General features: G+C 39.3%; 1 long non-coding RNA gene across 1 annotated transcript in view; it reads right to left on the reverse strand.

The window, feature by feature from the left end:
* Positions 1 to 6,269: 6,269 nt before the first annotated feature.
* Positions 6,270 to 17,856, reverse strand: part of LOC121159723 — a 43,654-nt gene continuing 32,067 nt past the window's right edge. Inside the window, exon 3 of the long non-coding RNA XR_005884411.1 lies at positions 6,270 to 6,378. This is a non-coding gene — a long non-coding RNA (uncharacterized LOC121159723). The remainder of the gene's footprint in view (positions 6,379 to 17,856) is intronic.

A 17,856-nucleotide genomic window follows, 5' to 3' on the forward strand; every position in this document is an offset into this window, starting at 1 on the left:
CATAAGATAGAAAATCAGATTTTTAATAAGAAATGAGAGCACATCAACAGAAAAAAAAATGAGTATAAACTATTCCTGGAAGATTCAACAGAAAACAAAATCCCAACAGCCATTAAACATGTGAGCTGCGTTTTCCTAGCAGCAGATTATGCTCTTGTTCCCAATGTGTCCCTCCCAGGAAGGGACACACACCTCTCTTCTATACTGATGCTGGGCTTGATTTAGTAAGACATGCAACTGCAAGCTTTTGAAAAGTGTGTGACACTGAATGTGTCAAGCTTGGCTGTCAGGCCATGTGCCGTGTTGCTCTACCCTGGAAAATCACTTGTGATCCAGCCATTTGTTTTCAGGAATATTTCTATGACTTGCTTGGTGTAGTAAAATGTGGACCAAGTCATGTGTCACTCCTGAGCTGTTTAAGAAGCCAGCTAACTCATGAAGTCCTTTTCCATCTGGTACAAGCCAGACAGTATCTCAGAGAGAGGACATGTCCTCAGCTTGCACAGGAGTCACATGTGAAATAAAGGAACAGCTGATGACTGTTGGTTTGAAATATGACAGGTGGAGAAAGCAGAATTTCTTTAGCATTCAGCATATTTGTGCAGAAATTTGTTGTCACCTGTCAGACAGGGTTTGAACATGTCATATTCCTCACCACAGATATCACCTTGGTCCCGTTGCTAAACCTCTGTCTCCATATCCTATGCTATGAAATGTAGATAAAGGGAGTATTTTGAGAGTTGAGCTTTCATTGAGGATTAAAAGAACTAGCAACTGTAGCATACACTGCGTGGTGTTGGACACTTGGCAGGCAAGCCGTGCTATCTCCATGATTTGTTCTGTTTAGGGAAATCAACACAAGTTCTGCTAAACACTGGAATGGGGGCTATGTCGTCTCCAGATTTTGATAAAACCTTTGCTGCCTTTCTTTATTCTTGAACTTTCCCCCTACTTTCTTCTGTATCAGTTATTTGTTTTGAATGAGTTCTCAGAGGGGCAAAGCATCACTTGGCAAGCACGAAGGAAGCTCCATTAGCATTTTCACCCAGTTTGGCAGATGGCACCTGCATGTGATAACACAGGAAGGGAAGGTGCTAAGAGTCAGAAGATGGAAAAGAGTTTTCTTACTAAGTGGAATGTGTATTCAAAAGAAAAAGAAAAGATATGATTGTCCACAGGAAGAACAAAAGAAATCTGAAAGTCACAGCAACATTTAGCTAATCTTTGAATTTTCTTGGGGAAAAGATTCCTTCTTTCTGATATCCAGTGAAGTTTGGTATTATAATCACTGTGATATTTACATATGAAAAGCATCTAGTTAATTATATTCTGACTCTCCAGGTTGTGCCCAAAAAAGATAATCAAAACATAAAAGGGTGAGGAGGAACACACGAGATTGCTGTGCAGTCTGAAGAAGCTCAGCCTCTGGAGAGGCAGAAGAAATGAGAAAGCTGGAGTGTCAATCATTTCCGCACAGAGCACTGGGCCTGAAAGGCACGTTGCTGTTCAGTTGAGTCCAGGCAAGCCTCTCCAACACCTCCGTGTATGCTGGGCTCCGCTAGGACTGCGGGTAAAAAGGAGAGTTCCGGGGAAGGTTGCCTTACAGAACCTCAACCCTCCTGAGCAAACAGGGCACCTCAACACACATGGTCCCCAGGGAACGACCAATGTCTAATGACAGCAAGAGGCAGAAAAATTACATGAAGAAAAAGTCAGCCTTCTTGAGCGGGAAAAGAATCCTCAACAAACAGGAAAACATTGTAAGTTCAGGAAAAGAGAAGTGAACTACCTCAGGTTGCCCAAGAGGCTAATATCAACGGTCGAGATTTGAACTGTAAAATTATTGTTTTTACACAAATCGGAAGCTGTTTTACCTCTTAGGTTTCCTACTGCTATTCATTTTAAAATATAAATAAAATATTAAAATTGCATTAGATCTGAACTTCCATTAGAATAGACAATTCATCTGTCAACATAAGGTTTAGAATGTGACTGTCAAGTCCAAATCTGAGGAAATTACAGCTAAGTTAATAGCATTAAATATATAACGGGAAAAATGTATAGCATGGAATATATGACATCTCACTTTGAAATGTCACTATTGATCAAGAAAAAATGTAATTATATCAAAAGCATTATCTCCTTCTCAAAAGCACACACAGTAAAAAAGAAAATTAATACCAGCACATTCGTTTTTCAGACACTTTGAACACATTTAAACTACTTTTTAATTCCTGTAATTATCTGCTAGTGCTCAAACCAGAAAGGGCTTGGAACTTGGCCACTTTGTCAATCACTCTATTTCCTAACAACAAATGTGACATAATGGGATTCACTAGAAAAATGGAACAGCAGGATTACGGATCAAAAGGAAGACATTTACTATAGAGAATTTCTTCCCGTGACTGTGTAGGTCAAGTCCAGCAGCCGTGGTGGGCAAGCAGGAGACTTGGGAGAATGAAGGGATCCTGGACAGTCTGCGAAGCCCAGAGAGGGCGGAGAGGAGCGTACGGATCTAATCCAATAGCCAACAAGCTCAAAAACTTCCGCTCAAGTAAAATCAGAGTTGAGGAAAAAGCGACCCAGCATAACGCAGTTGGGCAAGAAGAATTCTCTGGTAGCTCTCATGCTGGGGAGTTAACCCCAGTGACTTAGTTGTCTTTAGGGATGAGAGAAGGGCCACCCTAATTGGGAACAGTCTGCTCTAAGTTCGGCAGGTTTAAATATTGCTCTCGCCTTGAGTCACCCCCACAAACACATCCAGAATAATGTCTGACCAAATGTCTAGGCACCCTGGAACCCAGACAGGCTGACACAGAAAATTAGACATCATGCATGGTACATACACACCAACGTTTTCAAAAACATCTCCAATCAGCAGAGACTAATGAAAAGTATCAATTGAATCTTGACAGACTGGGCTACCTCATAACACTCAGCTAGCATGGGAAATCGCTGTGTCTGCTTTGAACAAGCCGGTTAAACTGCACTGCTCTTTGCTGGATGGCTAGTGCTTCTGTCCCAAAAGACTCTCGGCTCCACCAAGACTGAGTACAATCTGAGTACACCTCACCAACTCTTCAGCATCCATGAGCCTCTTCCATAATAGCAGGTCAGGGAACACTGTGATTAAAATAATATGAGGGGAATTGCAGTGGGGCGGGGAGAGAAGGGAAATCCCAGAGTCTGTAAAATGGAATCATAAAAAAAAAATTAATTTATAAAAAGTTGTTTTCAGTTTACTCCCATCTGAGAGCAGTCCTCACCCAGAATTCTACAAATAAAGTGGGGAAGAGTTGAGAGTTCCATGTGCAAGGAGAGAACCGGCTCGTTGGCAAACCTCTCAAGGCTGTCTTCTCACACAGGGCTCTGCATGTTACAGAAGCTCAGTTCACTCTATACTATTCTCTGTTCTATCTCCTTCTCACATTATCCAACTTTATCCCAACCTATGTTCACAATGTTTTCTATTCATATACTTGAACCTATTTTATATTGCCTAAAATATATTTTAAGTGTAGCTTTATTCAGTTTTCAGGATTTCATTCAGCACAATGAAATAATAAATGGTAAGGACTCATTATCTCCCAGTCATTGCACTGTTGACAGTATTGTTCTCTGTAATAAAAAAAAAAAAGGCTATTGCTTTTTCAAATGAAATAACATATAAACTTAGTAGTTAATTAAATGTTCTCAAACGAACCACTTCAATAGTTCTTTCAATATGCTAATCGCTCTGTTAACAGTTTGCATACATTAATGTCCATGTTTTGCATGTAATACTCACTGGTTTCTCACAACACACTAATGAGTAAAGTATTACAATTACCCCATTGCATAAATATGGATGCTGAAGCAGAGAGATTCAGTTATTTGCCCAAGGCCATGAAGTCAGAACTATGCTCTTCACGATCATGCTACAGAGCTAATGTCGTGAGTTCTGAGGGGAAAACGAGACTCTGATCCTCCTCCGGCGACTTCTAATGCATCAGATGGCACAGCTAATGACAGCTTGGTGCATAGCCATTTTATCCATGCCACCTTCTAGGGCTGGAGTGATTATGGTTATTATCAGGCAGAGAAATGGAGATTATTAACCCTTTCTCATTAATAATTATTTGGGGGAAAAATTAATGAGTTATTTTCAAAATATGTGTAATTTCTATTTTGTCGCACTGCATCTTGTCTGGGAGTGCATCACTAAGAGACAATGAAAAGACCACCAACATGCTCTAAATAAGGCATATCTCTTTGTTGTTCACTCCTCAGCATGGCCCTGTAGACTTTTTACCTGAATCATCTCCCCAGCAATTACCTGTAATTTTTCTTCCAACTACAGTTCTTTTAGAGCTTTTTCTCCCCAAACCCTGTGGATATTGGAATTTACTTTCTATTATGAACTATTCCTCTGGCCTCAATTATTTCACTATGTTTTTTCTATTTCCTAACCCTAAAAAAATCCCTGCTAACTAAGTGTAGACCATCTGTTCTCTTGCAACCAAAATACCTCTTGATCAAAACAATGGCGTTTCATCTTCCATGTTTCCGCACTCCACTGTGGAAGAAAATGACTGTATTTAAGCTTCATACTAGCTAATTTAAACTACGCTTACTCCATTGCTACAATCGCTGAATGAGTACCCTTCACTCACTGAAGATACTGTGTCTCATGGTTTTCTCTCCACTTCAGCTTTAACTTTTCCAATCATAATATAACTTCCTCATTTCATAATTCATTCACTTACCTGTCCCCCATGACCCCTTTGCTCTGTCCCAGCTCTCTCAGTTCAATTCCCTGATTTTTTTCACTACATGAAATGCATTTCTAACCTATATCTTCAGTCCGTTGACTGTCTTTGATAAACTCAGTTATCTCCTTCAGATCTGATATTTGTAGACTAAGAACAACTCACCCATTCTCTGTCCCTTCCTCTGATCCAGTCATTTTCTTTTTATCTAACATGTCCGAATTCCTTACTCTTACTTGTATTCCTGATGTTTGAGTTCACCTAGAGCTGGCAAATTGAACTCCCTCATCTTGGCTCCTATTTGGTTTTGAGAGCACCGGGATATCCTATTGTCTGAGGCACAGGTTCTGTAGAGGCCTTGTGCACTGATGGCCTTTCCTGGAAGGCTGAGTCCTGAAGTGGTGCCGGGAATCACAGAGCCAGAGGGGAGGAGTGTGCACATCTCTGTGCTTTTTCCCTCTCATAAACCCATCAGGCTTCAGCTGTTTGGCTTCCACATCAGTGATCTTGTCTATCCTAACCACTTCCCAAGTGCTCCACCTCTGAGTGTTCTCAAGGGCTAATGAAGAGGGTTGCATTTCAGCATGTGAAGCCTTGAGGAACACTCAATGTGCATCCACACCATGGCATCACCATTTTTTTTTTTTATATTTCTTGCTTCCTCTAGTCTGTCAATGTGAAAATTATAAAGCAGTTCTTTTTTAGTATTAGTGGCTTAGATGTAAAAACTAGTAAGTCCACATATTATTTCATGTTTGTTAACCATTTAAAATTCCTTTTTGTTGCTCATTCTTACTGTTCATTCTTCTGTTGCAGTTCCCATCTTTTTCATATGGGGAAAAATTCTTTAACAATTTTCTATGTAGAACTCATGAATTAAGACTCTGGTGCAATGTCCAGTGGCTAAATCCTTGGCTTGCAAGGGCTAGGATTCCTTATTGGGCACCAGTTCATGTCCCTGCCATTCTGCTTCCCACCCAGCTCCCAGCTTGTGGCCTGGGAAAGCAGTAAAGGACGACCCAAAGCCTTAGGTCCCTATGCCGGTGAGGGAGACCTGGAAGAAGTTCCTGGCTTCGAATCAGATCAGCTCAGCTCCGGCTGTTGCAGCCATCTGGGAAGTGAACCAGTGAATGGATGATCTTTTTTACTGTCTCTTCTACTCTGTAAATCTGCCTTTCCAATAAAAAAATTGAAACCCACACATTAAAAATATTGGTAATGTCAATAAAAGGAAAAGCATTTTCTTTCATTGTGGAAAATTAACTACCATAAAAAAGAAGTTCATTTAATTTTTGTTTATTTTTTAAACAGTCTACTAATAAACACTTGACTTAATAGAGATGAACACATTGTTGTTTCTTTAAAAGTAATTTGTGTATTTAATTTGTTTTAGTGACTTTGTTCATTCTCCAAACAGCATGGTTCACATTAACAGGAAATGACAACAGACGTGGGTTCCCTTTTATTTGTTGCTGTTTTATGGGAGTCTCCCTTCCCACTCCCCAAGATCGCTCTGCTCCTCACTCTCTCCCCTCCAGTCTGACAATGGGTATCCTTTGGGAATTTCCACAAGTCCATCATGCCGCCAGCGAGGCTCCCTCTTGCCAGTAGAAAACAGAAGCACAAACAACTGAGGGACGAAGAGAATCACAGCTCAAGATTAACTAACATCCGAAATAGTTTTGCTTCTTTCTAACCCTTTTTAATCTCTGCTTTAAACCAAAACTTGGATTTAATTTTGGTACACCAAACATCACAGGATGGTGTTTTCCCTTTTGCTGATGAACAGTTTCATATGTGCGTCTTCAGACCCATATTAGCATAGTTAGGTTTGTTTGCATTCTCTTTCATTATAACACCGAACTTCATCAAGGGAGAATAAACTAAAAGATCTGAAGATCGACTACTACCAAGTGGTATACTAACACTGAAAAGGCATTTACTCAGAAAAAGGGATTTTAAAATCTTCTAACGTCTCTAACTTTTAAAGTTATGCACTTATTTCCAGAATAAATATAATAACCTGATGTAATCATGTTGGCATTTGCATATGAAAAGAATCTATTTAATTATATGTTGACTGCCAAACCTGTCCCAAATAGGAGACCAAAGACATCAACATTAATTGATAACAGACAATCAAAGCATGAGACATATCAGCAGGACTCCAAGACATCAACAGCAAGGAAAGTTCCAGCAGGCATAACATGCTGGCATTTCTGAATCCTCATCTCAATAGAATCTCTCTATTTTTATGTAAAATTGGATCATCTTTAATGCAAAATGTCAACATATGCAAATTGACAATAAGCTGAGATTCCTTTAGCATTTACACATTCTACAACTGGATTCCTTCTAGCTATAGGATTGTAAAATTTAGAAAAGAACTAAGAGGCACAGGAGATGGCGGGGTGTCCGCCCAGTGTCAGAGGCAGCACTCAGACATCTGCCTGTATCTGCCCAGGTTTCCTGCATTAAGTTCCCAACTCCCTGGCAGGACATGCAGATACTGAGCCTAAAGGCAACTCCAGCTGAAATGGGTCCCAACTTCAACAAGCTAGGCAATCACCCATGACTGCTTCCAAATGGATAAGCTGAATTCTCAAAAATGCTTTGTGAGGAAATACATTTTGAGGACCCTTGGCTGTGCATGGCTTCTCCAAGTCTAGTGTATAGTTTTGTACTTCAAAAAAATTGCATAATTTTCCTTACATAGAGCATCAAAATTGTGACAGTTTTTGCTGTCATGAGACCACAAAGCTTGGATCTACCTATGTTATTTTCTTCCTCAAATGTGGTATACTCACCCGACAATGACACATGCCACCATGTCCTAGAGTAACCTTCTCCATCACTTCTACCAACTGACTTTCATGCAAGCATCAGAAGGTATGCCATCGAACGCAGAATAAAGATAGTACTAGCTATTTCAATGAAATTGTGAAGAATAGAAGGGTCAATATGTCACTTTCTTTTACAAAATGAATAATTCTTTCTGATCAAATAGTTTGCAAATGCATAAAGCAGAGTAGAGACGGGGAAACTAAGAAAAGACAGAGATGGAGATGGAGAAGAGCAGAAGCAGATATGGAAAGAAAGAAGAGAAGGAAACCCATGATGGTGGAGCACTGGAAATTTGCTTTCTTAGGAAGCCTATCAACCTTGAGAGGAACTTAGGGACTAGATGCTTCATTAGACATGGACGCCTGACAGATAAAGAAGTATAAAACAGCTAGAAAAAAAAAACACAAAGAAATAGCAATAGTAGCAAACAAAATGATTCAAGTAAGAGCTATATTGTTTATAAATATATATAGAACAGTAGACATATTTTTCAAAGTAGAGTTACATTGATATTCATACTTAATTGCCAACAATAAAAAGGAAAACATTATTTTTAAAAGCTAGGTCATTCAGAGACTGAATATAGAGGAAACATGAATCATATTCCTGGAGCTGTTTCAAAGGTTGCCTGAAACAGATGCACATCCAAGAAACGGAGGAGTATCACAGTGGGTACGGACAGAAATCAGGGGGATTTTACCCGCGGGTAGACAACAACAAGGAATACAAATGCAAGCTGAGACCCTTTCAAATCAGGTGCATTTGGATGTAAGAGGGGACCACGTAAAAGTCCAAAGCATGTCCAAGGAAGAGGGACAAATGACTGAGAAAAAAATCACCGAGTTGAAATTGGGAAAAATGCTTAATTTGCACCAGAGAAGCCAAGAAGGAGAAAATGAAGAACTTAGGAACCAGGGTCCTAAGCACATAACTTACAGGTCATTTTACAGAGAGATATCGACAAAGGTAGAATTAATTAGCCAGTAGGGAAAGGCACAGATCATGTGGTCAGGGATTCGGGGCAGTGAATAAGGGAGAAAGTTATTAGTCCAGCCACCATCTCATTTAAAAGCAATGTTATTACTCTGCAGTCTCTTTCTCCTACTCCAACTCTTTTCACTGGAATCCATTCCAAACAATTCATCGTACTGTGAACATTAAACAGTAATGATCAAAAACATTGATAACCTTCTTCTGATGTGTAAATCATGTGAAAGTTTCAGAATAATCTTCGAAATCTTCCACATAGAGAGCTAACTTCCCCATTTGCTCTCTGCTCCCTACTTGGCATTTTCTGGGCAAAATTAAAATGTTCACTCATCAGCAGCCATGTCTTAATGTTCAAGCCTCTGTGAGTCCATGTCTTTCTTCCATTATGCTCAGATAACGAAGCCTGGCTGCAGTTCAGGTCCAGGAGGAAAAGATTCAAAATCAGACAGGCCAAATGACAGTGGTGAGCCTTCTGGAGGGTCATGTCATTTCGTCTTCGCAGCAACAGGTGACTTCGCAAAAGGAGATCGCCATTTAGGTCCTCCAGCATCCTGTACAGGCAGCAGTGGCTGGCAGCCAAGCTGTTACATAGCATATTGTATCTGTTTTGAGGCCAGCTGACTTCAGCAGACATTTCAGCTTTTGGGTCTGCCAGCTGCTGTAATAGTCAGGCAGCCCATTGATGGTATCTCCTTACTCTCTCTCTCTTTAGGACTCCTAGCTTCACACTTTACACATCTGCTGTTTTCCAGGACACTTCCCATGAGAGGAGGGTGGGACACTGCACACAAATGCCATAACAATATAAGTACAGCCACAAGTAAATATGCAATAACAAATACAATGTTTGTAGAAAACCAGCCCAGACTGCCGACACAGAATATCCCAAGCATGACTGTGTTTTGGTATGCTATTCCTGGACTACAGACTTCATAAGGGTTCAGGTGCTTTTCGCAATAAATCAGAAGAATTCTATTTTTTCTCTTTTTTAAGATTTATTTTAGCTTTATTAGAAAGTTACATATACAGAGAGGAGAAGAAACAGAGAGGAATATCTTCCATCTGATGATTCACTCCCCCAGCGGCCGCAACAGCCAGAGCTGAGCTGATGTGAAGCCAGGAGCCCAGAAACTCCTCCAGGTCTCCCACGCCAGTGCAGGGTCCCAAGGCTTTGGGCCGTCCTCCACTGCCTTCCCAGGCCTCAAGCAGGGAGCTGGATGGGAAGCAGGACTGCTGGGATTAGAACCGACGCCCATATGGGTTCCCGGTGCATGCAGGACGAGGACTTTAGCCACTAGATTACCACACTGGGCCTGTATTCTATTTTTCTAACCAAGTCATTTTGGTCAGTTGCTATAGTTACTGTCCAATGCAGCCCAGTTGCAAGACTGATAGGTAACTCGGTGTATGTCATACAAGATGACAGGTGGGTTTAAATGGCAACAATATACACCTAATCCACCCAGGTGTTTGTAGCCACCAAGCCAAGAACAATAAAATAAAGTGGAACCAACTATAGCAAATTCAACATCCCAACTATTGGATAGGACACAAGCGAGGGGTTTACTATGAGATGACGTAACAGCTGGCAAAGGGGATCATCCTGGCCTCTAATGCCAGATTCAACAGGGCACAGCTTTTACCTATCCCTCTTCTTCATGTCAGACCCTGAAGAGCTAAAGCTGAGAGAGATAGGCCTGTGAGCAGTCTCATGGTCCAGCCCAGCAGGGAGCCTGTGTCATCTTCCTTTCAGTAAGTGATCATGCCATCCAGCCATTCCAGCTTCCTGGGGGCATCACGTGCCCATAGCTCACAGTCAACACACTTAACCCATTCTATATTCCACAGTCGCTCTCAATACTTTATTGTCTTCCATACTTACCTGCAATCTTTCCAAGACATTCTGCTGCTGCCTGTGGCCTGGGAAAGCAGTAAAATACCCTGAACTCACATGAGAGACCCAGAGGAAGCTCCTGACTCCTGACTTCAGATTGACTCAGCTCTGGCCATTGCAGCCTCTTGTGGAGTGAATCAGCGGATGGAAGATCTTTCTCACTGTCTCTCCTTCTCTCTGTAAATCTGACTTTCCAATAAAAACAAATAAGTATTTTTTAAAAAGTAAAGCTAATTATCATGTATTTTAGTTGCACGCACTTTGATTTGTCTATTTTAAGTTAAAACAAGAAATTCAAAAACAAATTAAACAGAAAAACAATTTGAAAATATGACTCATTGTGAGCTACTCTTTATGTCTATGAGAAATATAAGGAAAATTACAATCTAAAATATCTGCCCTAAATGTTAAACATTGTTATTTTAGGTTTGTTCTTTTCATTTCTTGGTGTGTTCAGGGTATATTTCTACCCAAAGAATAAACTGAATTCCACATATCTTTAATTTAATCTTGAAACCTGACACATAGTATTAAATTGCATGTATGAGCTTGGTTCATGAAATTATGAAGTTCAATGTTTTGTGTCCTCTGGGTAATGGAAGGTTTTAAATAAATGGCATTTTTGTCTGCGACATTACCTTTGGTACAATGTCAGAGATAAGTGTGAAAAAGAAAAATCAACTCTGAAGCATTACATTTAAGACTAAGCCTCTGCTTCATCTCTGTAACCTCCAAGGAGAGTTTTTTTTTCTTTTTTTTTTCTAAAATTAACAATGTGCTTCAGCATATGCTCTACATATTAACCAGCTATTTTAAGATGCTGAACATTCATACATCAGACACTCAGCATAGCTAAAACCAACACTTTAAAAAAGGACTAGTTGCACAAACTTTGAAAGGGGTTTGCCTGCCAATTAAAAATGTGTTACACTCTATTACATAGCCAAAATTTAGCGTAATAAGCTTCCAGTGTAAAGCCACCATGAGACAAGCCAATCCAGTCCCAGCCCTCCTGCCTCCATTCCAGTTACTCTGTGATCTCTGCTTTGTAGCAGCTTGCTCTTTCCAATTTAGCAGGCAAAACCCACCGTGGTTAAGTGTCTCCTTGTATTTTTGCAACCTTTCCATTGTTCCTTTAATTAATTAATCCACTCTGACCAGTTCCTCTTCACAGACAACCAGCCACCTACAGGATGGAAATTCTCCCCTGCGGTTATGAGCAAGTCCTAGTATTTCTTAGAGGTCCAACTTGTCAACCTTGAGTTAATTAACTGCACTCTCAAAAAACTTGGTTGTGCAAAAGGATGCTATCCTGAGAAGGAACACACCACACTTAGTGCCACCACTAAGGGGCTCCCCTTCCGCACAGAAAGACTTCTAGGATCAGTCTAGTGTGGCCCCACAACGCTGGCCCTACTTCTTTAGCTTCCTCACATTCGTCATCTTCGAATTCATCCCAAACCCAAACCACAGTCGTCTCTCTAAAACATGTCTTTGCAGTCACTAATGTTCAGCTCTGAAATGCCAACCTTTCTTGTTGCCCGTAAAACACAATTCCAATTGTTAACCTAGATGTTCCAGGTTTCCAAACAATTGAGTCACAAACTACTTCTACTCTCCTGAAGACCGAGGTGATACTTTTGAAGTAGACTCTTAGCAGATATTGAAATAACCTCAAAATTACACTGCTGCCCTTCACTCCAATGCCAAGCCAAGTCCCATGTTGCCCAGGAGGGCACGGCTCTCTTGCAGGTGCACCTCTCTTCTGCCACACTACTACATGTATCTTGTCTATGTTCCTCATTTGGCCTTTTTTACATTCTCTCATAATTCTGATTTTGATGTCTAGACTTTGTCTCCTACTAGCTGTAAGCTTATGAAGTAGGGATTATTTTTGATGAATATTTGTCAACTATAATAGAAAAGTTAGAGTGATTCAGTTATGAATGTACTTAAGGAACTGGGGGATTGAATTAACACTAATTAACCAGCCATCCAGTACTTTCAGACTGCTTTGTTTATGAAAGCGTCCAAGTACATGGATTTTTAAATGACTAAAAAAAGCTTTTTCTGTATTCCCAAAAGAGTAACAATATTTTAAATGTACATGAATATCACAATAATCATGTCTTCAAAAATGTAGCCTGTAAGGTGCTCTAGAAAGAAAATTAACACAGAACCTTGATTTCGCTTTATCCATTAACATGAATGTTGTTGAAATCTGCAATGGTAGTTGTCTTAGGAGAGTCAAGTAATATCTAAATTTACTTTGTATGTAAATAAGAAGAAAATGAATTAGGACTCCTCCTGCCATCCTTCAGTGAGCCATCTACACAAATTGTTGGACTCCGCCAGATCAGAAACTGTACTCATGACAATAAATTTAGCATTTTCAATGTTGTATTTTATTTTGTTTAATATAATACCAGTGCATCCACCCTCATAAGTATTCCCCAGACTTGCACTAACTGGCAAGATCCTGTAAAGATTTTAATATTCAACCCATCTGTTCCCACCACACTCTACAGACCAGAGCAAATCTGGTACCCACAGAGATAACAAAATCTGCAGGGGTGGTGGAAGTGGTGTTAGCCCTCAAGCACTTGATGTCTTTTTGTGAAACTCCTGCCCGAAGGTAACCGCATTTGATGGTGAAATTTCAAAGGCAGAAAAAGAGAGAAACCTTCCCAATGCTGGTTCATTCCCCAAACGCCCACAACAGCTGGGGCTGATCAGGCAAAGAGTCTAGGTCTCCCACGCGGGTGGCAGCAATGCCACCGCAGGAGCCATCGTTGCTGTTACTCACTGCATTAGCAGGCAGGTGGAGGAAGATCAGAGACAGAACTAGGTACTCCAATACGAAATACAAGAGTCCCACATGTCATTGTAATTGCTGTGCCAAATGCCTCCCCCTTCTGAAAGCAGAATTCCAAGAATGGGCGTGTCTTCTCAAGTAGGATATAGACAGTCATCCTTACTTGTGCGCTCTTTCCAGGCCAATTAGAAACAATTGTTCCTATTGTAACTGTGACCACCATTGCCAGCAGAAAAAAAGCAACACATCCCACTCCTCTGTCACTCTCTCACCCCCATACCATGCCAGTAACCGTGACAGATGGTGATATAAGCACAGAATTCATACTAATATTGCTTCATTTTTCCCAGCAAATAAATTATCCAAATGTGAATGTTCATCATATATTTGTGCAATCCAATTTCAAAATCCCACTTTGAAATTTCCACTATACTCATTCAGGGCCACTCTTACTATCATTATTTTATCCCTTGGAGTATCAGCAGAGTGTATACATCATAAAACTAGTGATTAACAACAGTTTAATGTAAGGACTTTTATCAGACAAGTGCAGAAGTGTTGAGAAAAAACAATGAGGCGAAGTATCCCAAGGCTGCTAGCACAATTTATTACCCAGAACAGAATGGGCAAATGGTATCACAGTTACTTTAACAAACACCCATGGAACATCTGAGAGTTGTGGCATGTGGCTCAGCATCAAGGAAGCTATTGGAATAGCACAGTCCTTCCTTTCCCTGCTCTCCAGTCTACTTCCAGAGACTTCCAAATCCCACTGGGAGTCCTAGACAGAAGCTATTGATGCACCTCATAAACACAGCAGGATGGTAGACGATTGGGGAGGGTTGGCAATAAGCATGCAGGGGCAAAAGAGTAACTTTGAGGAGGCTAAAAAACGGTTACACTGTCTCAATCAGTAAATCGTTGAAAGCATCACTGCTTATGAAAGGAGTGCTTGGCCCAAGCCACATCTATGCTTGAGGACCAATCTGTCCCCTACCCAAAAAAAATCCCACAAAACTCTTTGTAAATAACTGAGAAGCAATCAGATTTTATTGAAGACTGACTTTCATATTTAATATTCAAGTAGATGCTGAAGTAAAATCATTTCCAGGGTTTTCTTTTCCAATATAAATAACGCTTTAGTGCATTTATATGCCTTTGAAAGTGAATTACTTTAAGGCACTTGTATTCATCCTAAGAGCTGGGCTGCCAAGCAGGTCAGCAACAGGAAGAACACACAGTATGTCAGCAGTTAGAGCTGAGGATTAAGTGATGCAAAGAGAATGAAAGCCACACAGGACTCACTCACAAAGCACTGGGTTAGTCTCTGTGCTGTTGTTTCGGGTTAAGCATGTTTAGCTGATGAGGTTACCCTTCTGGGTGTTACATAATGGAATAAGCTGCCTTCATATTTGTTTCTGAAATTCAGACTATAGAAAAATTAGTGCATATTCAGAGAATCAAATGCGCCATCCACAACAAACCCACATGGAAAGTATTGATGTTGCTACTTCATAAAAAGTTTACAATTTGAAACAAAAAGGAAAAAGACTTTGTACCATCATTTCAATCATTTCATGTTTTCTTACGCTGTGCGGATTTGATTCTCACAGAGACTTACATCCGTGGGTCTCCAGCTACATGAACTTGGATCTCACCAACACTGACCAACAGGTTACCTTGCACGTGTTTAACACCCTGTGCCTTAACTGGAGAACTAACCATGCCCCGAGAGTGCTGTGTAAATCATGTGGGCAGGAAAACACTTTGATTAAAAGAGGATTCAGCATACTAGGTACCTTATATATTGGCTGTTGTGATTTTTATACACAAAAGCAAAAGAATTCCGTACAAATGCCGTAGATTTTAAAAGCAAGCAAGTATAGATCTGCATTTAAATCTTTCTTAGAATGAAATGATGCGAATAGAAAGGGAACATGTATTAGTAATGTCCACTAGAATGTTTACTTATTGTCACTGAAGACTAGGAAAGATTTACATAACATGACATAACAGAAATCTGCTGAAATAGAACATTTTCAAAATAATAATTAATAGCTACTAGTTTATACACTGATGTTTAATGTAAATTAAATGATAAAAATAAAGAATGCTTAACATCATAAGCCATGATACCCAGAAAAAATGAATTTGTGAGAAATTATATAACTTAAACATCTTAATTAATAAATAATAAAATGAAAAGTAAATCCATTAATTTTAATTTTAAATTTAAGCAATTAAAAAAGCAAGCAAACCTAAGAATAAGAAATTAATTAGATCAAACTGATGCCAAATCAAACATAAATGAAAAGCTAAGTGTCCAAAATCTGATTTTTTTAATTAATAAAATAAATAGTAACTCCACAAAAGCCTTACAAAGGCTACAGACAGAATAATGATGAGATCCAAATTTAAATGAGAATGAGAAGTAAGCAAGAGGATTAGATTGGCTCAGAGCATCCCCAAATGCCAAAACTGGTTTCCCTGGAGAGTATATATGTATGAAGCAAATAAGTATTAGGAAAAACATCCAAGAAGATATAAAAATATATTATGCAGTGTCTACCTAGACCTTCGAGTTTTGTTCAATGTCAGAAATCCTTTCACATGTTTTAGCACAACAAACTAAAGAAGAAAAACCATATTATGAGTCTAAGAGACACTGAGACAAACATGCTATGCCTATTAATGAGATTCTACACAAAAAAAGGAAATTTTTTTTCTTGGAAAATTAATAGAACTCTTACAATATTTTTGTTGCTATAGGGATTTAGATTTCATTAGATAAAATAAATGTTGCTCCTGGAAGAAAGACATTTGATTACAAAAGACCCCTGGAGCTTTTAACTTTACTTCAATGTCATTTTCAAATATTAAAGATAGACTATTAATTAAACATAGAGAGGCAAGATTTAAATATTAACTTGCAGACAACCATCAGTAGCACAAAAAGAGAAGGAGGCTTGGTCTCTAGAGATGGCTTGAGGGAGAATTAACCCACACCCTACATTTTTTTCCATGTGCTGTCTTTCCCAAGTCAATAAATTACTGCAACTGCATTCGTAAAATACAGCACAGGAAAAGACTTCAATTAAAATGTGCAGCTCTGGGAGTTCTCCACTTGCTGTTTATCTTGCCTCGCGTGATCTAAGGTGTAGCAATTTATCCAACAGCAATGTTTACGATTAGAGAACTTTCTTTTGGGATGAAGAAGCTTTGCTTCATTTTATGGTATATTGTGCTAATTAAGGGTAATTACTTGTGTCTTTGTGCATTCAAAGCATTGAAGGAACTGTAGTTGATGATGCCAGTTTAAGGTTTTGAAAACATACATAAAGTCTATTCAGGCATTACAGTTGAAGTCAGTTAAATGTAAAGCTGCCTTGATATCACTAATTACATTTAACAGTGACTGAGGACACGTCACATCAATTGCTACAATACAAACATGCCATAGCCTTGTTCATGATCATAGAACATTCATGAATTGAAAACTCATGAATTCATCTGCTCTTTAATGAGATAAAAGAAAACACAATGAGTGAGCTTTCTAAATCAAGGAGATGGATGTCCTTTTTTCCCATTCAAATGAGGATTCAAGGTTTCTTTGTTTTATTTGTAAAATGAAAACTGCAAAACGAAATATAAATTACCGTAAGTGTAAGAAAACATCAATAAGTTCCTGGAAAAAGAAATTAAATAGCTGTCTGATTTGGTACCAAAAAAAGTTGAAATAGCTACAGTTTTCCCATAATCCATATCTTATATGAACTCCTTAAATACGTCTAGTATTCAACACAGGAAAACAGAGAGAAGTCTGAAGACATTCCACAGGTCACTCTCAGGCACTCAGCCGAGTACTAACCACTGCCTGGTTAGTTGTTACCTTCTCTGTATTTTATTTATTTGTATTTATTTATTTTATCTTATTATTATTATTTTCTATGACACAGTGTATAGGTGTAGGATTCCTCTCTCCACTCACCTTCGTCCCTCGCCTTTCTTTGTCCCCACTGTTATTCCCCATATTATACAATAGTATAACCCCTCAACAACAGTCACAAGTCCAATATTCTGTTATTTGAGTGGGTCATGGCACTGTAGGTATGGGCAATGGCAAAAGTCTAGCATCCTATTATCAAAGTATATTTACTACTTTCATTGGAAGTTCTCATTCTGTTCAGGACTAGAGATGCATAGTGCAATGTGTATTCACTTCCCAGTTTGCACGATCCAGTTCATCTGTGAAAATATGTGTGTGTGTGTGTATACCTATGTATCTGTCATCCTGTATTTTGCATGAAGGCTGCCTTATACGAGAGAGAATACAAGGTATTTGTCCTTTTGGGAATGCCTTATTTCACTGAGTACAATAGTCTCCAGTTAGCACATTTTGTCGCAGACAGTAGCAGTTGCTCTTTTTAGTGGCTGAGTACTATTCCATGGAGTATAAGCACCAGTTTCTTTATCCATTCCTCTCTCAATGGGCAATGTGGCTTCCCTTATTTATTTTTCTATTTTATTTTTAATTTTATAACACAATTCCATAGGCTCTGATTTTC

This window comes from Ochotona curzoniae, unplaced genomic scaffold, assembly GCF_017591425.1.
Source record: "Ochotona curzoniae isolate NIBS_2020 unplaced genomic scaffold, NIBS_Ocur_1.0 contig_43, whole genome shotgun sequence".
In the NCBI taxonomy this organism is placed as follows: Eukaryota; Metazoa; Chordata; class Mammalia; order Lagomorpha; family Ochotonidae; genus Ochotona; species Ochotona curzoniae.